The sequence below is a fragment of the Trichosurus vulpecula genome, chromosome 3 (genome assembly GCF_011100635.1).
Source record: "Trichosurus vulpecula isolate mTriVul1 chromosome 3, mTriVul1.pri, whole genome shotgun sequence".
In the NCBI taxonomy this organism is placed as follows: domain Eukaryota; kingdom Metazoa; phylum Chordata; class Mammalia; order Diprotodontia; family Phalangeridae; genus Trichosurus; species Trichosurus vulpecula.
The window spans coordinates 406,818,648-406,841,464 of NC_050575.1; the positions used below are offsets into that span (position 1 = coordinate 406,818,648).

General features: G+C 41.1%; 1 protein-coding gene and 1 pseudogene across 1 annotated transcript in view; one reads left to right on the top strand and one right to left on the bottom strand.

Moving 5' to 3' along the window:
- Positions 1-22,817, bottom strand: part of LOC118842743 — a 146,093-nt pseudogene that overhangs the window by 27,758 nt on the left and 95,518 nt on the right.
- LOC118844120 (zinc finger protein 420-like) overlaps positions 22,389-22,817 on the top strand; it is a 444,485-nt gene continuing 444,056 nt past the window's right edge. Inside the window, exon 1 of the mRNA XM_036751956.1 lies at positions 22,389-22,460. The gene's annotated coding sequence lies outside the window, so the exon portion shown is untranslated. The remainder of the gene's footprint in view (positions 22,461-22,817) is intronic.

Here is a 22,817-nt window from a genome sequence, read left to right on the forward strand (position 1 = left end):
CCCACAACTGAGATACACTTGATTCTGGGGGAGGGGAGTGGGGAAGGCAGAGGGGTTTAAAACTGACAGTGTGGCACCAGTGTCTCCAACAGGAGTCATGGGGATTACAGGCATCGCCTATGCATCTCCCTCCTTTGGCTACCCCTCCTGCCAGCTCTCCCCAGCCAGTCATGCTGAGTGATTAGGATTGCTGGGAGGGTCCCTCAATACTTTCTGGCACCAAATCCTTGTTTTACCTTTCCGAGCTGAGATTACCATGAGTTACTACAGATCCAGATACCAGGATCTGTATGAACACAGGCTGAGTTGGAACTGCTCAGCAAAGCCTATAGAATCCTCTGTGAGGCTGGGATATTCCTTAGCAATAGCCTAGACTTTTCCACACTGCCTGGGCTTGAAACCATAGGTCCTGACCAAGCCACTCTCCTCATGGTTTTTTCCTTGGAGAACTTTAGCTTGCTCTTTGAAATGAAACTCTTTGAAAGGGGAACTGGTGGTATCTTTTGGTAAAGATGGGCATATTTTAGGTAGCTGGATAGTTTGGGGGCTGTTAAGGAGAAAGTTTTCAAATAATTTAATCCTTTCTTTCATTGATTCTAATTTGGACCTATGCTCTCTTTCCCTTACCTCTGAGTACCATTTATTAGAGCTGTCCAACTTTAGAGGCTGAGTTTCCTTATTCATCAGTTTCTGCTTTAAACACTGCTTTGGTCTTATCAAAGCTGCCCCAATGGGGCCAGCAAACTTTCGGGTCATCACTAATCAAATCAATCCAATTCTGGCGATATGTAGGACAGTCAAGGCCATGTTTCTCATACATTTGAAAGGCACACGTTCCTTCTGGGGGTTTGCTGATAGGAATTGCTCCATCTTCCCCCCTGTCTTTGCCACACATGTCTCCCATTTTAAAGGTGAACACTCAAAGATAATGACACCACTTAACTAACAAGTATACGCAATACACAAATACACTATAGGAGGATGTAACAACACAAATTCACAAAATACAAATGCACAATTACAAGTATTCTACACTGTGCTAGCAAGTCACTTGAATTATAGAAATAAACATTCCACAAGTCTAAGTCTAATTAAAAAGTTAATTTCAACCAGTTTAACCATACACAAAACCAACTGTACAAGCAACTCTTACTCAAAAAAAAATTTTACCTGGTGCATAAGTGGCACCCTGAAGTCCCTAGCTCAGATTGCATTTATAAAAGAGAGAAGAGAAAAACTGAAGGCCAGAGCCAGCCCTGCATTATTAGAGAACAGACCATGCAAAGCCAAATATGTGTGCCAAAAAACAAAACAAAAAACCCCACAAGCTTTGCCAAAGTGATCTGGATCAAGAAAAGTGGTCCTGAAACATTCCTCATGATGAAAAGCCAGACTTGATAAGAGGCTGGCGCCTGTAATGGAGCAAGAGTCAGGAGCATTGAACTTGTCAGTCAAGTGAACTGGGACTTGTGGGAAAAAAAATCCAGCTGCATCTGTCTCTTCTCCCTGTCCTGAAGAACTCAAGACTTCACCCTACATCCATCCCTTAAAAACTTCTGACACCAATGAATGTTAAAAGGATTTTTACTGAGCTGGTCTCTAACCTGAGAATGATTGAAGCCACACAAAGCAGGTCTAGAGATGGGAGTGCCAGTAATCATGTAGTTTAATTAATCAATTTCTGAGTGAGGAATGTTCTCTTAGTTGAAGTAAAAGCATAGTTTTATACTTAAGTCACAACTGGGGAAGGTGGATTACAGACAATCATTTAGTGGTTTCCCATGAGAAACCCATAAGTCTCACAATGCAATTGTGGAGTCAAGTCTCCCCTAAAGTACAGAAACAGAGTTCTGTTACTGGAACAGGTTCTTCAATCTTTGATTTGCTTCACTTAAGATCCAGTGATTGTGAATGTTGTCAGATTTTTGATTAATCAATTTAAGCTGCATTGTGAGCTCTGACTCCTGAGCCTGAGGCAGCTGTTGAGAAAATGAAATTATGAGCATATTCATTACATATATCATATTGATTAATATGAAAATTATAAATTCCTTTATCAACATCAATAGTCATATAAAATGCCATAAATCACCAATAATTAGAGAAATGCAAATTAAGTTTTACATACCACTTCACATCTAACAGATTGGCTAACATGACAGATAAGGAAAATGACCAACGATGGAGAGGAGGTAGAAATATTGGGACACTAATACACTATAGATGGAGTTGTAAACTGCTTCAACTATTCTGGAGAAAAATTTGGAACTATGCTCGAAGGACTTTAAAACTGTGCATGACCTTTGACCCAGCAATACCACTATAGGTGTGCATCCAAAACAGATAAAAGAAACACTAAAATTTCCTGTAAGTATACAAATATTTATAACAGCTCTTTTTGCAGTAGCAAGGAATTAGAAATTGAGGGGATGCCCATCAACTGGGCATGAACAAATTGTGGTATATGATTGTGATGAAATACTATTGTGCTGTAAGAAATGACAAGGGAGATGATTTTAGAAAAACCTGGAAAGACTCATATGAACTGATTCAAAGTAAACTGAGCGGAACTAGAAGAACATAAGTCACAGTAACAGCAATATAACAGTGACCAACTGTGAATGACTTAGTTACTCTGATCCATACAATGATACAGAACAATTCCAGATGACTCATGAAAAATGCCATCCAAAGCCAGAGAGAGACTGAAAGAACTATAAGTGCAGATTAAAACATACTGTTTTTCACTTAATATTTCTTGACATTTTTTTACTTGGCATAGAGAAATATGTTTTTCATGACTTCACATATATAATTGGGATCTTAATGCTTGCCTTTTCAGTGGGATTGGAGGGAGGGAAGAGCATTTGGAATAAAAAAAATGAATGCTAAAAATTAATTAATTTTTTTTTAAAAAGCATCCTGAGGGGTGACCTACAAGAAGTGTAGTTGATCCTATAATTCTTACTACCTAAATTAGTGCATTAATTACTTGATACAAGAAAAATTTTGATATAGTCTCATTTTGTGATATCAGTCATCATGTGAATCTTCTTCTAATGACACCAGGCTGACTCAGAACCTTTGACTGATCAGAGGAGATTGGATTGAGCTGATTTTGCTACTATTCTCTGTCAGTTAAGGCTGAGTTTTATCACACATGTTCATGCTTCATTATTCTTTTTGTGTGTGTGTTTTCAAGAATGAATATTGCTCCAAGGAAATGCACAAAAGTCATGGCTCTTAAAGAGCACACTCCAATGACTATTAGAGATACTGCAGTTGCTGTTGGTGTGAGGAAGACAAACACTTCAAGGCTTATTCAGGCTTATAATGAAATAGAATCAGTCTAACTGAAGCTCAAAGGAAAAAGCTATCAAAAATGAAAAACAATGCCGAGAACCCAGAAAGTTGGCTACAAAACAGACAAGTTAATCCTTGGAAAGGAAGCAGAGGCCTAAGAGATTTACAGATTGATAGAGAGATTCCTCTTAAGTGCAGGGCAGATTTGAGAACAGTGAGACCAGTCAAAGCAAAACAAAACAAAAAACACCCTGCTAACTGTTACCATGAAGAGAAACTACTCTTCACCGGCAAGACACTACGAAGACTAAACTACCGGATTGGAAAAAGGTTATTTTTACTGATGAAACTCACATTTTTATTCAAGGCTATACCAAAAGCACTGTCAGAAGAACTCCAAGTGATCTGGTTAGGAGTGGGACATCTTCACCAGACTGTAAAACATTCACCTAAAAAGTGTTTGGGGGAATTTTTTTAAAAATCACTATTATTTTGGAAGTTTTTTTTCCCATTGAGGGAAATATGACCCTGAAATACTGAGAAGAAGAATTGTTCTGGAAATACAGAAATTCTCAAATGGGGATGGAGCATTCTAAGAAATTCTTAGAATATTCATTACACATATCATATGGATTAATATGAAAGGGGTTAAGATTCTCTAGCTTCACTCTTCTAGGATGAAGATGATTATAGCACTCCCTCATGAGATTCTTATGGGTACTCCTGAGGGCTTGCAGTGTCTGTTTTTCAATGCTATCGGTTCCAACTCTCATTCCAGTGTAGTTCCCAGTCTATTAACCAATAGTGACTAGGTCCCCACGTCCATTTAACCAATTAATATCAATTAGCTTCAACAAGAGGATATTTTCTTCAAAGAAAGAGCAAACAGAGAAATCCAAACATTTCCCCCCAAAACCTCAGGGAACACTCACCTCTGGAAAGAATGGGTTCAGATTTATTGAAATATCTGCATAGCACTGGTCCCACCAAATTCATGTCCAAATGTAGGCTTCTCTTCCACAAAATCAGACTGGTTGGCTGCAAACCACAGCACAGCCGCCATTCTTGGACTTCTTTGTGGCTCTCTCTTCTAATGTTTTGAAATTTTGGGTCAGCTGTGGGGTGCAGTGGCTAGAGCGCCAGGTCTGAAGTCAGAAAGACTTGAGTTCAAATGGGGCCTCAGACACTTACTAGCTGTGTGACAAGTCATTGAACTTCTATCTCTCTCAGTTTCCTTATCTGTAGAATGGGGATTAAAAAATAGTAATGCCTACCTTGAAGAACTGGTGTGAAGATCAAATAAGATCATAATTGTAAAGCACTTAGCACAGTGCCTGGCACATGGCAGATGCAATATGAATGTAAGCTATTATTGTCATTACTGTTATTATTGTTATTATTATTAAAATTGACATGATTTAGCCTATAATCTCCTCCACTTAAAGGAATAAAGTCCAAGGGAAAGAACTGAGGCCCATGTTCCTGGGTCACATATTGACTTGAATGGGGAAGGCCTGCCTCTCTTCTCTCACCAAGAAGACAGCACCTGGTTAACCAAGATTCTTTTGAATGACCCTCAGGTCCAGCTGCATTGCTCTAGTCCATCAAAGAGGCTCCTTCCTCTTCATTTTGTTAGCAGACCTGTTCTCGTTACAGAATGTCAATACACGCTCCAAAGATTATGTGAAGATGACTTCAGTCTAGAACTCTGCATAGTCTCCTAAGAGCTGGGCTCACCAGCCACTCCCCATATCCAAAGATGGAAAGAATCATTCTTCAGTGGCCTTGAACCTCACCTGGTTATGATCCATTGAAAACCTAGGAAATATAATAAAAGCATTGAGAAAATGGATTATTCAAGGAATATACATTTAATATCCAATATGATAAAAGTGTGGTTTCATTAGGAAGAATCGAATAGGATAAAATCTTGTGAACTCATTGCCAAATTATATAAAACAAGTGATCCCAAGCAAAGGAAAACACAATGCACATGAAATATTTTTAAAGACAGAAAATGTAAGATTTATTGTAAACGTCAGTAAATAAAATTGCTTTCTCCAGTCTTTGTGTCCCCCTCATAGGCACTGCCCCCACATGGGTATCTTCCTTTCTACCTCCATTCCTCAGCTTTCCAGATCTTCTTTATGTGTTGACTTTCTCCACTACAATGTAAACTCCTTGAGAGCAGGGATTGCCTTGTTTTTTTTTTTTTAAAGACAGGTATAAAAAGATGGAGAAATAAAGCATTTATTAAGAGTTTACTATGTGCCAGGCATTGTGGTGTGCTAGACAAGTTACAGTCTATTAGGGGAAAACAAATAATAAAGGGGAGTTGAAGGGGAGGGGCATTGAGAAGGAAGAAGGGTAGCATGGCAACCCAGGGGGACTGGAGGGTGGGTTGGAAATTCAAAGAGCAGCTTGGCTGAGAGGGGTCCTCCTGCTATGAGGATTTGCAAGGCAGGCCTTAGGGTGGAGCAAGTCTTCGGGGGAGCAGGCAGCTAGTGTGAAAGGGAAACAGACCAGAGACTGTTTCTATTTGCATCCCAGATCTCAGCACAGAGCCTGGCATCATTTAGTAAGAACATATGTCTGTCTGTCTGTCTGTCTGTCTCTCTCTCTCTCTCTCTCTCGTTTTCTCCGAAGTATTTCTTCTCCCAAGTATTTCTTATGCCAGGGTAGATTACAAGCACCCTGACAGCAGGAACCCAGGCTTATTCCTGCCTTCTTTCCCAGAATAGTTCGTTGAGGAGTAATTTTTAAAGCTCCCATTGAAAGATGAATTTCTGATCCTACCCCCAACTTTGCCCAACTTAGCCCAGAGCCAACCCTTAATCTGGAGGAAGTGAACATCAGAGGGTGGCTGACAGGTATCTGCTGCAGTCACCAGGTGATTATTGCTCTGGCGCTGCGCCCACGGGGGCGGTGGGATGGGCAGCCTGGTGGAGGTACTTTATAATTGATTCTGTGTCATTGTAGGTCTGAATAAGCCTCGAAGTGTTGGCCTTCCCTACACCTCGAGCTACACCGGAGGCGGCAAGCATGGTGTGGCTATGGACAGCGTTGGCTCTGGTGGCAGGGGTCGCGCTGCTAGTGACCAGGGTCTGGGGGCCCGTCCTGGGCGGCGGCGGCCTAACCCCCTTCCGCGGAGGACGAGAAGAGGCCTCCGCGGGCGCTGGTGACAGACGGAGAGGCTCGGAGGAGGGGCCTTAAGCAAGGTGGGCATGGTGAAAGGTTGATGCCGGGCCGGGGAGATGCAGATAGGAGAGTGGCCGGAGTTCTGCTTCTGGAGTCCAGGGAGTCGTGGGTTCGAATCCCCTCTCTCAGCCTCTTACCTATGCATGCTGTAGTACTGTTTTACGGCAGAACAAAGTATAATCTAACCCTTTGTCCTTGGTCCTTTGAATGGACCTCTGACTCATGTGCCTAATTTCTGAAGTTGCAATAACTAATATAATAACTGGTGAAGAATGGATACCACAATGCTGACAAAATTCGTACCTGATTTCCTTTCCCACCAGGTAGGCCTGGGCACCCAGGTTTTATCAGCAGTTTTTATTTAAGTATAGTCATCCCACACCAGCACATACCAGTTGTTCTTATTCTATTCAACACACATTCCTTCCTTGCCTATTATGTGCAAGTCATTGGACTACATCTACTTTCCTTCTCCTTTGCTGATCCCCGGTCCATCAAGTGATGATATTATTGCTTGGGCTCCAACTTCTAAAGTCACCTTTTCCTTTCCTAGCTCAATCTGGTTTATTCATTCAGGTCTTGCTCAGCAGATAGGAAAAATTTTCTGTTGAAATAGGCTACATTTCTCATTGCTTTTGAGTTAGAGAAGCAATGTCAATACAAGTATAGTGGCTTTTCATATTGTATGAAGTCAGAGACTCTCATTTTGTTTCAATACCCTACCTCCTGATCACTTGGTACTGTGTGAGATGCTACCCACAGAGGGAAGCAGGGATCCAGCCCAGGACACCCTGGATGGTTGCTGGATGAGGTCAATCGCACACAGAGTTGGGGATGGAGGAGAGAGGAGCCCAGCATGGGTGTCAGCAGGACCAACCAGATCAGGAACCGGGGGGAACAAGGCCTAGCACCCTGAATCAGTGAGCTGTGGCAGTTACCAGACTTCTGAACCCGCAAACACAAAAGACTACAGAGAAGGTTAGTGGGAAAAGCTGCAGGGGACAGAGTGGAAGGAGTTGGAGGTTTGGCGGCCGCCCCAGGGGCAGCCGGGAAGGTGCAGCTACAGAACTACAGTTGCAGTTGCTTCCAGCCCCAGGCCCACATGGTGGGAGGAATTAAGTGGAGGATCAGAGCAGGAGTGCACAGCCTGCTTAAGATCCCAGTCAGGTCCTGGCTGGTGGTTCTTGGGGAAGAAGGAGTGCTGGTGTGGCAGAGCTGGCTGTATAGAAATAGCTCTGAAAACAACAGCGCATCCCCTCAAGCTTGGATCAAAGTACTCTTTACTCTACAAGCAGTCATACCCTGACAAAAAACTCAAGGGTCAAGTAAGTTGCTGGGAACATGGCCAGGCAGTGAAAATGGACTCAGATTCAGACTCAGACTTTGGAATCTTTCTTTGGTGACAAAGAACACCAAAATATACAGCCTAAAGAAGTCAACAAATTCAAAGAGCCTACATCAAAAGCCTCCAAGAAAAACATGAACTGGTCTCAGGCCAAAAAAGGATTTGGAAAAGCAAGTTAGAGAAGTAGAGGAAAAATTGGGACAAGAAATGAGAATGATGCGAGAAAACCGTGAAAAACAAGTCAATGACTTGTTAAAGGAGACCCAAAAAAATACTGAAAAAAAAATTGAAGAAAACAACACCTTAAAAAATAGACTAACTCAATTGGCAAGAGAGCTCCAAAAAGCCAATGAGGAAAAGAATGCCTTGAAAGGCAGAATTACCCAAATGGAAAAGGAGGTCCAAAACACCACTGAAGAAAATACTACCTTAAAAATTAGATTGGAGCAAGTGGAAGCTAGTGACTTGATGAGAAATCAAGATATTATAAAACAAAACCAAAGGAATGAAAAAGTGGAGGAGAATGTGAAATATCTCATTGGAAAAACCACTGACCTGGAAAATAGATCCAGGAGAGATAATTTAAAAGTTATTGGACTACCTGAAAGCCATGATCAAAAAAAGAACCTAGATATCAACTTCCAAGAAATTATCAAGGAGAACTGCCCTGATATTCTAGAGCCACAGGGCAAAATAGAAATTGAAAGAATCCACAGATCACCTCCTCAAAAAGATGCCAAAAAGAAAATGCCTAGGAATATTGTTGCCAAATTCCAGAGCTCCCAGGTCAAGGAGAAAATACTACAAGCAGCCAGAAAGAAACAATTTGAGTACTGTGGAAAAACAATCAAAATAATACAGGATCTAGCAGCTTCTACATTAAGGGATCAAAGGGCTTGGAATATGATATTCTGGAGGTCAATGGAGCTAGGATTAAAACCAAGAATCACCTACCCAGCAAAACTGAGTATCATGCTCCAAGGCAAAATATGGATTTTCAATGAAATAGAGGACTTTCAAGCTTTCTCAGTGAAAAGACCAGAGCTGAATAGAAAATCTGACTTTCATACACAAGAATCAAGAGAAGCATGAAAAGGTAAACAAGAAAGAGAAATCATAAGGGACTTACTAAAGTTTAACTGTTTTGTTTACATTCCTACATGGAAAGATGATGTGTACGATTCATGAGACCTCAGTATTAGAGTAGCTAAAAGGAATATGCATGTATATGTATGTAAATATATATATGTGTGTGTATGTATGTATATATGTAGGTGTGTATGTCTATATATATATATATGTGTGTGTGTGTGTGTGTGTGTGTGTGTGTGTATATATATATATAGACAGAGGGCCCAGGGTGAGTTGAATATGAAGGGGTGATATCTAAAAATAAAATCAAATTAAGGGATAAGAGAGGAATACATTGAGAGAGGGAGAAAGGGAGAGATAGAATGGGGTAAATTATCTCCCATAAAAGTGGCAAGAAAAAGTGGTTCTATAGGAAGGGAAGAGGGGGCAGGTGAGGAAGAATGAGTAAATCTTGCTCCATTGGATTTGACCTGAGTAGGGAATACCATACACACTCAATTGGGTATCTTACCCCACAGGAAAGAAGGAGGAAGAAGATAAAAAGGGGGGGAAAATAGAAGGGAGGGAAGATAGGTGGATGAGGTAATCAAAAATAAACACTTTCAAAAAGGGACCAGGTCAAGGGAGAAAATTCAATAAAGTGGGACAGGTTACGAAGGAGCAAAATAACACACGGGTATTGTGCAAGGGTTTTACATAGTGATCCGCATGTGGCCTATGTTGAATTATTTGTCTTCTTAGGGAGGGTGGGTGGGGAGGGAAGACGGGAGAGAACTTGGAACTCAAAGTTTTTAGAAACAGACATTCAAAAACAAACCAAAAAAAAGGTTTTTACATGCAGCTAGGAAATAAGAAACACAGGCAATGGGACATAGAAATTTATCTTGCCCTACAAGAGAAGAAGGCAAAGGGGGAAGGGAGGGGAGTGGGGTGACAGAAGGGAGTGCTGACTGGGGAACAGGGCAAACAGAATATACGCCATCTTGGAGTGGGCAGGAGGGTAGAAATGGGGAGAAAATTCGTAATTCAAACTCTTGTGAAAATCAGTGCTGAAAACTAAATATATTAAATAAATCAAATTAAAAAAAAATAAATAAAAAGGAAAAAAAAGAGAAAACCCGAATTTTTTGTATGCAGTCCTTAGAAATAAAAAAGTTTATATTTCTAAACTTTTTAACAAAAGAAAGAAAAAAACCAATGAGTTGGTACCAAAATAATTCCCTAGAAAATAAATAAATTGAATCCACAACCCCAAATTAGCCCAGTGTAGTGGTAGACCACTTAAATTCTGCCTCTGGGAAGGCTCGCGCTGGTGGATTTCTTGATTTCGGGAGTCTTGAGATGGTGATTGGGTGTCCAGATTAAGTCCAGAATCAATATGGTGAGTACACAGGAATGGGGGAGGGGATAAGGATTGGGGTGGGGTAAACTGGCCCGTGTTAAAAAGAGAGCAGGCCAGAGCTCTCATGCTGATGCCACTGGAGAAGATGGGAAAGCCCAATCTAAGAAAGAAAGAAAGAAAGAAAAGGAGGGAGGAAGGAAGAAATTCTGGAAATTAAAAGAAATAGATAAACAAAATCCAAAACAAAAAAATGAATTGAATTAATAAATAAAATTAGGAGTTGGATTTTCTTTTAAAAAGCACTATTTTAGGCTAATTTGATTTTTTAAAAAAGAAGAACAAAACCTAATTATCCATATGAAAAATTAAAAAGGAGAATTCACAACAAATGGACACTGGACCTAGAGGCAGGAAAGCTTGAATTCAAATCCAGCCTCAGACACTTCCACCAAAGCAAAAAAAAAAAAAAGCACAGTAGAGATGGTATTATAAGCAATTTCTCTTGAACGTTCAAAGACCAATGAATTCCATTATTTCACAAACTGCTTGCAAAAAGAGCAAAAGGAGAATCCTAACAGATTTTTGCTATGATACAAATATGGTCTTGATGCCTAAAGCAGAGAGAGTCAAAACTGAAAGAAAACATCAATATCTCTAATGAACACTGACATAAACATTTTAAATGAAATATTAACCAAGAGGCTATAGCAGTATATCACAAAAATTATATTCTGTGGCCAAGGTGGCTTTATACCAGAAATGCTGGATTGGATCCATAGTAGGAAAGCTACAAACATAATATACTGTAGAAATAAAAAGAACAATAAGAATTGTGATTCTATCAATACATATAGAAAATGATTTTTGATAAATTATGACACATAATTCTGTTACAATATTAAAATACATAGGAACAAATGGACCTTTCCTTAATATGGCAAGAACATCAATCTAGGGCAGCTAGGTGGTGCAGTGGATAGAGCACTGGGCTTGGAGTCAGGAAAACCTGAGTTCAAATTTGACCTCAGACACTATTAGCTCTGTGACCCTGGGCAAGTCCCATAATTCTGTTTGTCTCAGTTTCCTCATCTGTAAAATGAGCTGGAGAAGGAAGTGGCAAACCACTTCAGTATCGCTGCCAAGAAAATCCCAAATGGGGTCACCAGGAGTCAGATATGGTTGAACAATAATATGTATTTAAAACCAAGAGACAACATTATATGTAAAGGGGATAAACTAGAGACCTTTCCAATAAGATTGTCCAAATGATGCCTAGGTTGCAAGCCTGGGAGATGAGAAGATATTGGCACCATTGACTGTAATAGAGAAGGTAGGAAGATGGGAGGTTTGAGAAGAAAAATGGCGATTTTGGTTATGGACATGTTGAGTTTAAGATGTCTAAGGGAAATCCAGTGCAAAATGTCCAATATACAGTTGGAGACATAAGACTGGAAGTCAGGAGAGAGGTCGGGCTGGACAAAGAGATAAGAGAACCATTTGCATAGAGATGATCCATAGGAGTTAATGAGATCACCAAATGAAATAGTATAGAGGGAGAAGAGAGGAGAAGGCTCGGGACAAAGCCTTGAGGGACACCCATGGCTGATGGGTATTACATGGATGAAGTTCCAGCAAAGGGGACTGAAAAGAAGGGCTCAGGGAGGAAGGAGAAGTAGGAGAGAGCCATGTCATAAAAACCTAAAGAGAAGAGAGGATCAAGGAGAAGATAGTGCCCAACAGTGACAAAAGCTGCAGAGAAGTCAGAAAGAGGAAGCTTGAGAAAAAGCCATTCTCTCTTATAATTAAGAGGTCACTGATCACGGGGAACGCCAGTTTCAATTAAATGCTGAGGACTAAAGGGTTAAGGGGCTCTACTATGGGGTGGGGGGGCATTGTAGTGGTAGTAGATGACTTCAGTCATGAACTAAGGGAAATCTAAGTGAAGAGTAGAGATCTCAGCTGACATTGGGCATCCCCATTTGTTTTGCCCAGATCACACAGCTATCAAGTGTCTGAGACCAGATTAGAAATCAGGTCTTCCTAACATAAGGTCCAAGACCCTATCTACTGCACTGCCTACCTGCCTCATCTTTAGGAGATTGCTTCTTTTTTCTAAGCATCTCCAATTTTCTCAGCCCACGTTCATAAACTATGATTGAGACCCTTCATCATCCTGCCAGCCCTTCTCTTGAACACACCCCGGAGATGCAGGGGAGCACAATGGTTGCAGGCAGGACTTGATTTTCAGTCTTAGATAGGGGGCACAGGGAATAGAGATGTAGGCCTGGAGTCAGGAAGACCTGAGTTCAAATCTGGCCTCAGATACATCCTGGCTGGGTGTCTCTGGGCAAGTCACTTAACCTCTGCTTGCCTCAGCTTCCTCATCTGTAAAATGGGTTTGATAATAATAGTGCCTACCTCCCAGTGTTGTTGTGAAGATCAAGTGAGATCATGATTGAAAAGCACCTGGCATACGGTAAGCACTATATAAATGTTAGCTTTATAATTAATGTTCCCTATTATTGATTTGCAGAGCAACCAGGGACATTACTAGGCTATGTATGGGGGTGCGATTGAAAGAATTAATTACCCAAGGTCCATCCAACTCTTTTGCGAAGACACTGGGATGATTTGAGGAGGATTCAGGTGAGTGACTAAGGGATTGGATAAGAGTTAAAATAAATCTTGCACCAGAATTCATATTTTAGCCTTGAGGAACCTTGGGCGATAGCAGGAAGGAATGTAAAAAGTGGGTGCTGAGGCTGGGCAGCCAGCTGCCCTGAGGCTATGGCTGGCTACTGGAGCAGACAGAGGGGAATCCAGATGGTGGCAGAGACATTGGGCAGAGTGGCTTGGTGGAGCAGCCCACCAGAGGGCAGTGCAGCTGCCAAGAGCTACTGAGCCATCAAGAATGGGAAAGCACAAGCTCACTCAATGACACTGCCCAAGATACGGGTGCCTGCGGCTTCAGAGATGTGCCCCGCATGTGCCCTGGCCACACAGCTTCCTCATGGGTGTTCTCCCTGGTGACCCATGTTCCCTGTAGGCATCCCTTCCTCAGTGATGGCATTAGAACCAGTGGGAGAATGGGCCTTCCTTTGTCATTTATTTTGGTATGCTGTTTGATTGCATAATTTTAAAAATTATAACTGAAAGATGATACAAACATCGCTGCACGGCATTTTAATCTGAAAAATACCTGAAGGTTTTAATGTATAATAAATTCAAGGCAACATGGCGGCCAAAATCCGCAGTCTTGTTTTAGGCCAAATGAAGAGGGGCATCGGGTCAAAGAGCAGGGAAGGGAGAGTTCCGCTGACCACATCTGGATTGTTGCATGTATTGGGATCATGCTGTTCCAAGAGCAGATGAAGGAGCTGGGAATATGGATCATAGACCAGACTCAGAGGGAACAGGAGAGATATGCTTAATATCTGAGGGACCGTCATGTAGAAGAGTTACCTTTGTTCTGTCTAGGGTGGAAGTTACAAGATAGATTTTAGCTCAATGTAAGAAAAAATTTTCTAACAATTAGTGGATTCTCCCTCATTGAAGGTTTTGAAGCAAAGACTGGCTGACCATGTTCCCGGATAAACGTTCACTTTTCCAGATGATGATAATGATGATAATGATGATGATAATGTGTGTGTAGGGGCAGGGATTCTCCTTTAGGTCTAAGATAGACAATGTGGTAACTGTAGTCCCTTCCAACTTGAAAAATCCCGAATTCTGTAATCCTACTTCAATGTTCAGCTAAGGTGCAACCTATCACAACCAAGCCTATCCCACCCCCCTACTTGTTACTGTTTTCTATCTCCTGAAATTAAATTGAATCAATCCATCAGCAAGCATTTCTGCCTCTCTATTATATCCTTTCCACTTTCCTCTCCAGAATCAAATATTAACCACCCTGCTAGGCCACCATTTCATCAGGCCTCCAGGCCTTCCTCCCTTCCCTTCTGGCTCCACTCTTTAATTTCCAGACTTCTCCACCCTGTATCAGCAGCCTTCTCATCTTGGAGATACATATGGCCTGAAACCCACTCTCCTGACTGGGGGGTCTTCCCACACCCCTGCTTTCCAGCTCCCCTTCATATGTGTCTTCTCTGCCCATTAAAGTGTAAGCTCCTTGAAGGGTAGGGAGGGACTGTTTTTTTTTCTTTAATTTATATTCCCGCACTTAGCACAGTGCCTTGCACATAGCATTTAGTATCTATCTACCTATCTTTCTATCTATATTTCTTTCTCTTTCTTCCCTTTTCATCCTTTTCTTTCTACTCTTCTTTCTCCTCCTCTTTTCCTCCTCTTCCTTCTCCTTTTCTTCTCCTTGTCCTCATTCTTCTCTTCCTCCTCCTTCTCCTTTCCCTTTCCCTCTCCTCAGAATATTACTTGACTCTTTACTCTCAAACAACCCACATGCCCACACTGGATCAAGTGCTAATTTTTGTTGATCCCACCTCCCCGAAGTTCTCCGTGTGTTCCCTTCTCTCTACTCACACTACAATGCTCTTATCCCAGACCCTCGTTATGTCTTGTCAGATTTATTACAACATGGGCAGGTAGGTGGTGTGCTTGATAAATAGAGCCTGGGCCTTGAAAGACTCCGAGTTCAAATGTTGTTTTAGACACAAAGCTGTATGACCCTGGGCAAGTCATTTAACCTCTCTCAGCCTCAATTCCCTTATCTGTAAAATGGGGATAATAATAGTGCCTATCTTCCAGAGTTGTGAGGATCAAAGGAGACAATTTTTGTAAAGTACTTCATAAAACCTCAGAGGGAAACGAACATGCTTTCCTCCATCATCATTATCATTATTGTAAGAGACAGCTAGGTAGTGCAGTGGTGAGAGATCCTTGACTAGATTCAAGAGATCTTGAGTTCAAATCCAGCCTCAGGTACTTACTAGCTGTATTACACTGGGCAAATTACTTAACTTTTTAAGCACCACCTTCCTTATCCGCAAAATGAGGGTAACAAGAGCATCTACTTCCCAAGGTTGTTGTGAGGATAGAATTGGATATTTGAAAAAAAAATACTTTTTATGAACTTTCTAGCCTCATATAAATACTGGCTGTCATCATCATCATCCTCATCCTCATCATCATCATCTTCTAGACTGGGAGTCAGAGTATCTAGGTTCCAGTCTCAGTTGTTCTAGTTAATAGCCAAGTCATCTGGGCCAAATTATTTACAATCTTTGAACATCAATTTCCTTTTCTCTAAAATGGGGATGATCATATCTATTCTGCTTGCATCTACGGATTATTGTGAAGCTCAAAGAAGAACCCTTTTAAAGTGCCATGCAAACATTTTATATTCATAGCGGCTAAGAATTGGAAATCAAAGGGATGCCCATCAACTGGGGAATGGCTGAACAAGCTGTGGTATACGAAGGTAATGGAATACCATTGTGCTATAAGAAATGGGGATGATACGGACTTCATAACAACCTGGAAAAACCTACACGACGTAATGCTGAGTGAGCGGAGCAGAGCCAGGAGAACATTATACACAACCACGGATATATGGATTCTGTGAGGACTAACCCTGACAGACTTTGCTTTTCTCAGCAACGCAATGTGCAAAGATAACTCCAAAGGACTCACGATGGAGAATGCTATCTGCTATGAATGCAGATTGAGGCACACTTCATGCTTGCCTTTTTCCCCTCCTTTTTTTTTCTCCCTTTTGTTTTTGTTTTTGGGTTGTTTTTTTTTCTTTTGGTTCTGTTTCTTCTTTCTCATGATTCATTCCCTTGGTCATAATTCTTCTCCACAACTTGACTAGTGTGTAAATTAATTCAACTCGAAGTTATACGTGGAAGTTATATGGGATTCCATGCCATCTTGGGTGGGGGGAAGGAGGGAAGAAAATCTGGAACTCAAAATTATGTAGAACCGGTTATTGTAAACTAAAAATAAAAAAAAAAGGTGCAAAAAAAATAAAAGACAAAAAAAAAAACTAAACCAAACCAAACAGTCAAATGCTGAAATCACAGGTTCATTCAAAAATTATTGTGCCATCAGAAAGGCTAGATTCCCTTTTCTTTTTATTATCAATATACCCCCCTCACCAGGTAAAAGAGGTATGCACAGGAATGTTGAAAAAATTGAAAGAAAAAATTGAATTAGTAGAGCTAAAAGGTTTTTTTTGAAAAAAATCAATAAAATAGTTTAACCATTAGGTAATTTGATTTAAAAGGCAAAGAACAACACCAATTCACCAGTATTAAAAGCCAAAAATGAATATTCACACTAAATAAAGAAGAAATAAACTTATTTTGGATAGTTTTGCCCAATTATATGCCAAAAATTTTACAATCTAAATTAAATTGATGAATATTTACAAAACATAAAAAGACCAGATTGACAGAAAAGGAAAAAGAGGACTTAAATAACTCAACATTAGCAAAAAGAAATTGATCAATCCATAAATTAATTTAAAATATAGGGATCAGATGGATTTACAGGTGAATCCTGTCAAACATTTAAAAAAAATTCCAACACTATACAAGGTACTTGAAAGACATGTGAAAACAAGACGTTCTACCAAATTCCTTGTACGACACAAGTGTAATCTTGAAACCAAAACTAGGGAAAGCCAGATAGGAGGAAGAAAAACCAAACCAAGATCTCTAATGAATACTGTTGCAAAAATTTAAATATGATATTATCAAGGAGATTATGGCAATGTAAGACAGATTTTCCACTTAGGCCCATGCTAGCTTTATACAAGGAATGGAATGATGAAGGTAGAAAGAGAATCTAGAAGCGACAATGGGGAGCAAAGATATTTGGAATTCCTCAAATGAACCAGAGTAGTTGGGTCCTAGTAGAATAGGGTGACCCAATAAATTTCATGGGCCGATGTCTCCCTCTGAGGGCCAGGGGAATAGAATCATTCCCCTTTCCAATCATGCTCTCCCCTCAGTTTCAAAAGACGTCAGAGACACATGTTCCAGTAGAAAGGAAGAAGAGCCACTATGGGCCTTTTTATCTAGATATTTTTTGTTTTGGATCTCATCTAGTCCTCAAGTTTCCCTGCCAAACTTGTCCTTGGAATCCCTTATAAGAAACTAGCACCCCTAAAATTAACAAAGATGCTAAAAGATGTAAAAATCTATCTCAGTGTTGAATGAGCTGTGGGAAGACAGGTACACTAATCCTTTGTTGCAGGAGCCTTGGATTAATCCATTATTTCTGGAAAACAATATAGGGGAGGGAGGAAATAAGCAATTATATAGCTCCTATCATGTGCCCAGAACTGCTAAGAGCTTTAAATATATGATCACATTCGATCCTCACAACAACCCTGAGTAGAAGGTGTTATTGTTACCCCCATTCTGCAGATGAAAAACCAAACCAAGCAAACCAAACAAGCAGATGGTGAAATAATAGGTACATACAAATTTTATCATTAGAATGGCCGGATTCCCTTTTCTTTTTATTATCAATATATCCTCTGCACTAGGTAAAAGAAATGTTCATGGGGACATTCTGTTTAGTCTGAATAGACCAAAAGCCAATAAATAAACAAAGCAAAAATAGTAATAGCTAACATGGATTTGGCACCTAGTACGTACCAGGCACTGTGCTAAGTGCTTTACAATAAGCATCTCATTTTTAACTCACACCAACCCAGGGAGATATGCACTATTATCATTTCCATTTTATAGATGGGGAAGCTGGGGCAGAGATTTAGTGACTTGCCCAAGATCACACAGCTGACATGAGTGTCTAACACTGGATTTGAACACAGGTCTTCCCGGCTCCTGATTGGTGTTCTATTCACTCTGCCAACAAGCTTAGTAGATATGGCCAGTTTTCGCCAAGGACCACACACAACCCCTCCTCCCTCTTTGAGTTCCAGGTAATTTGGTGGATGATGGTGAAATTAACTCCAGCTGGGCTAGGTCTGGGTCATAAAATGGTGGCCTGGAACCCCCTCCCTATTTGGTCACAGGGAGCATACATGGGGAAAGGACCTTCTTCTGAATATAACCAGAAAACTATAAACCATAAGAAAGAGGGATTGAGTATGTGATCTCAGCCCTGTCAATACACGTCTCTAGCTTCAGTGTCTTCATTTGTAAAACGAATGACTTTAAGGGCAACATCTCTGTGGGCCATTCTAAGTCCTCTGATCTTGAGTGAAGGAAGCACTTGAAGAAGTGAAGTATACCAGCTTACATGTTCTAGATGACAAAGAAGACTGGGACAAGATGGAAGAGAGATTAGGCTGATGGATGTTAAACCACTGTGCTCTGCACTCCCGGATTTGATTCACTTTCTTGTGAATGTCTTTCATCTATATTCCCATCACCCTGAATGCGTCCTAAACATATGGCTGTACCTCCATGAAAGTGTCTGACCTCACATCATCTCAGAAGCTAAGCAAGGTCAGACTTAGATAAAATGTGGATAAGAGATTGCCTGGGAATATTTGATACTGCATCTGAGAGTCAGCACAGTATAATTCATATAGTACTGGACTTGTAATAAAGAAGGCCGATTTTCAAATCTCACCTCAGAAACTTAGTAACTGTGTGATTCTGGGCAAGTCACTCCCATCTCTCTATCTTCAGTCTCCTCATCTACAAAATGAGGGCTTTGGTCCCAATGGCCCCTCAAGGGGATTTTTTAAAAAATTAAGCAAAATCTGTTTTTTCTCCCAAATCCATAGTTTGTCTCATCATCAGTCTTCTGGAATTATGGATCATCATTCACTTGATTAGAATTCTTAAAGCTTTAAAGATTGTTTCTTTTTATAGTTTTGTTAATTTGTAGTTGTTCCCCTAGCTCTGCATCAATTCATACAAGTCTTTCCATGCCTCTTTCAAATCATCTATTTTCTCATTTCTTATAGCACAAAAGTACTACATTATATACTGATAATCATTTAATATCAATTTAATAACCTCAATAAGGGCCAGAGCCTGAACTAATCAACCAGAAGAAGAGCCTGGACCTAAAAAACTCTGAATAAACTCAGAGAATACCTCTTCCTATGTCAACAAGGCCAGATGGAGCTTACTTAAGAGCATTCTTTCCTCTGTCTATGGCCATTAAGGATGAGTCCCTTAACTGGAGACACTATCTTGAATAATGGGACTTTTTCTTATCTTAATATTTTATGTTATGGTATGTTAATGGTAAAGAAAATACAGATGTCCTGGATCATAATTTCAATTGACACTTTGTCAATTCTCTTATTTTATTGTATTTACCACCCATTCAATTAAGAAAATTCCTTTCTCATGCTATGATTAAATATACATGGAGATCATACATTTGAGTGACACAGACATGCTGAGTTGAGATTATTCTGAAATGTATTTAAGCCTTCTCATTCTTTTGTTCAGACAGTCAGATTTTATCTGGCTCCATACATGTTTTGTATTCTGCTAGCTTTAAGGGAATAAACAATATGAATTTACTATCACCTAGTCTGTTTGCCTCTTTTAACCAAACTTCCAGGTCAACAATACACATCTTGCAATTTATTCAGTCATTCCCCGATTGATGTACAACCCTCGAGTTTTTAGGTTTGTTTGTTTGGTTGGTTGGTTTTTTTGCTATTATAAAAAGCAATGCTGTAAACATTTTTGTACATGTAGGACTTTTTCTTCCTTTTCTGATCTCCTTAGGGTATAGCCCTAATAGTGGAATATCTGAGCCAAAAGGCAGGTACTGTTTAGTAACTTTGGGGGGATATTTTCAAATTTTCTTTTTAGAATCATTGGACCCATTCATAGCTCCTCCAAGAGTTCATGCATGTGCCTTTTTCCTATAACCTTCCAATTTCTTTCATGTTCTTTGTCACCATTGTTAATCTGACAGCTGTGAGATGGAAACTTAAAATTGCTTGAATTTTAATCCTTCAAATAGTAATAATTTGGAGCATTGTTTTGTAACTCATGTTCATATCCTTAGGCTACTTACAAATTGGGGAATGCTTCTTATCCCCATAAATTTGAATCAGTTCCTTGTGTATGTTGAAAGAAATTTTTAGTAGAGGAACTGGCTGCAGATATCCCCTCAGTGTCTCCTTTTTAATCTTAGCTTTATCAAATTTGTTTGTACAAAATTTTTAAATCTTAATCAAAATTTTCCATCTTCTCTGATTCTTTCTATCTGACCTCATTGTTGTATGCCTGTGAAACTTGGATGTTATACCAGTGCCATGCCAGGAAACTGAATTGCTTCCATTGGAATTTTCTTAGGAAGATTCTGAAGGTCACCTGGCAGGATAAGCTACAAGACACTGAGGTTCTTACTCAAACTCAGAAAAGTGAGGATTTTTAAGGGTGACATTTAGCCTAAGTGAAGAGCAATCACATCCTGGAATACTCCACTGAATCAACAAATAGTCTGTGTATCTTATTTCCTAGTTGCATGCAAAAACCTTTTTTTTGGTTTGTTTTTGAACATCTGTTTCTAAAAACTTTGAGTTCCAAATTCTCTCCCATCTTCCCTCCCCACCCACCCTCCCTAAGAAGACAAACAATTCAACATAGGCCACATATGGATCATTATGTAAAACCCTTCCACAATACCCATGTTATGAAAGACTAACCATATTTTGCTCCTTCCTAACCCATCCCCTTTTATTGAATTTTCTCCCTTGACCTTGCCCCTTTTTGAAAGTGTTTGTTTTTGATTACCTCATCCACCTATCTTCCCTCCCTTCTATTCCCCCCCCCCTTTTTATCTTCTTCCTCCTTCTTTCCTGTGGGGTAAGATAATCAATTGAGTGTGTATGGTATTCCTATCTACTAGACTAGTTTCTGTTGAGGGAGGAAAAACCCAGGGATTCAGGAATCCCAAAATTAAAGTTCCCAGGACTGGAGTTCCCAGTTAAGGGGGAGTACCACTCAAGGACCCAAGTACTGCAGAGGGTCCGGGCCATCTGGAATGAATTCATGATCTCAAGCATTCTTTAAGCCAAGGTGGCAAAGATTTATGATGCTTTGCAGCAGGCAAGACTTCTTAGGGGACCTGCAATCTTAGAGGGGTGCAGGGAGGGCTTTTATAAGAGATTGAAGGGTGAAATATGTCAATTTGGTATTTTGGATTGGGATTAAGGAGTGTTTAAGGGGTGGTCAGTTCTTGAAGGAGCATGCACTTTTTGTATCTACTGCACAGGTGTGTTACCCAGGGTTCACTGGGAAATAGCCCAAGGGTGGGCTAGGAGGAGGTATGGTTTTGGCTATGAAACATCACTAAGTTAACTAGCTGTCAGGGTTGACTGGGAATATCTAGGTAGCTTTCATCAAATGTCCTGTTAGACAAAATAAATGTAAGAGAGTATACATTTGACTATATCTAAGATACATATCAGTAAGGTCAGTAAGTAGTAAATATGGTCATGACCCAGTGCACAGCCAATTATCACTACACATGGAGTCAGTCCATAGATAGGCACAGCTGCCTACAGTACCAGGAAGAAAGATACTTATTTTGCTAGCACATGCTGCCCTGCTTTACTAGAGAGAAACTGCTAGGGCCAATGTTTTGAAGCTAGTGAGAGATGTGATTTTTGAACTGGATGTGGTTTTGGAATTGGGGTTCAGGCATAGGCACCCAAGGAGAGGCTGTTAGAATTAGGGTCCAAGCACAAGCACCCCATCATTTCCACATCTATAAAATAGGGGTTATAACAGCTCTGACTTTCCAGGGTTGTTGTAAGGAATAGATGGGATAGTCACTGTAAAGTACTGAACAGTGCCTGGAACAAGGGAAACTCCAGGTAAATGCTGGCTCTTACTTTCATTTAGTCCATCTACCAAATGATGGGCATACATCAGGTGAGGGGAGGAGTGGAGGGGGCGGGGGTCCAAGGCAGCAAGGGCTGGGAAGGGCCGGCAGGCATGGAGGTGGGACCGCATTCCAGGCCAGGGGCGGTGCCGAGCCATAGGCATGCCTAGAAGGCGCCTCAGAGTGCAGACTACGATTCCCAGAAGGGCGTGCGCGCGTCGGGGTTGGGGGGCATTTTTCCAAGCCCAAAGGCTGGAGGGTGGGCGGGCCTTACGTCTTCCTCCGCCCCTTCCGCCTCGTTCCCTCCCCGCCTCTTCCATGCTTGCTCATGTCGGTGTCTCGTCCTTAGTCCTGAGCTCCGTTGTGACGGGATGAGGGGGAGCAAAGAGCTGGGCCAGGCCCAGGCGGAAGCCGGCTGCGGGGGTGCGGCGGGGTCTAGGCCCCTGGGGCTGGCTGGGGAGCTCACGGAGAACGGGAGGAGCGTCCTCCGAGAAGGGAGGAACCCCCCTAAGGGCTTCCAGGAGTCTGGGGGCTGAACGTGGGGGGCGGGTTGGAGAAGGAGCAGGAGGAGGTGGGTTCTAATTCTCCTTTGGTCCCGGCCGCATCCCGTGACCCTGGTCGGGTCCTGCCCTCCAGGCCTTGGTCCTTTCTCTGTGCCCAGGGTCCGAGGGCAGGTGCTCCCCGCGTGTGTCCGTCTGGTCCTTGGTGCTGCCTTCCCTGTGACTTCATCTCCTCCTCCCGGAAGCCTTCCCTGTTGCTGTCGGGGGTCCATGCCCCCGT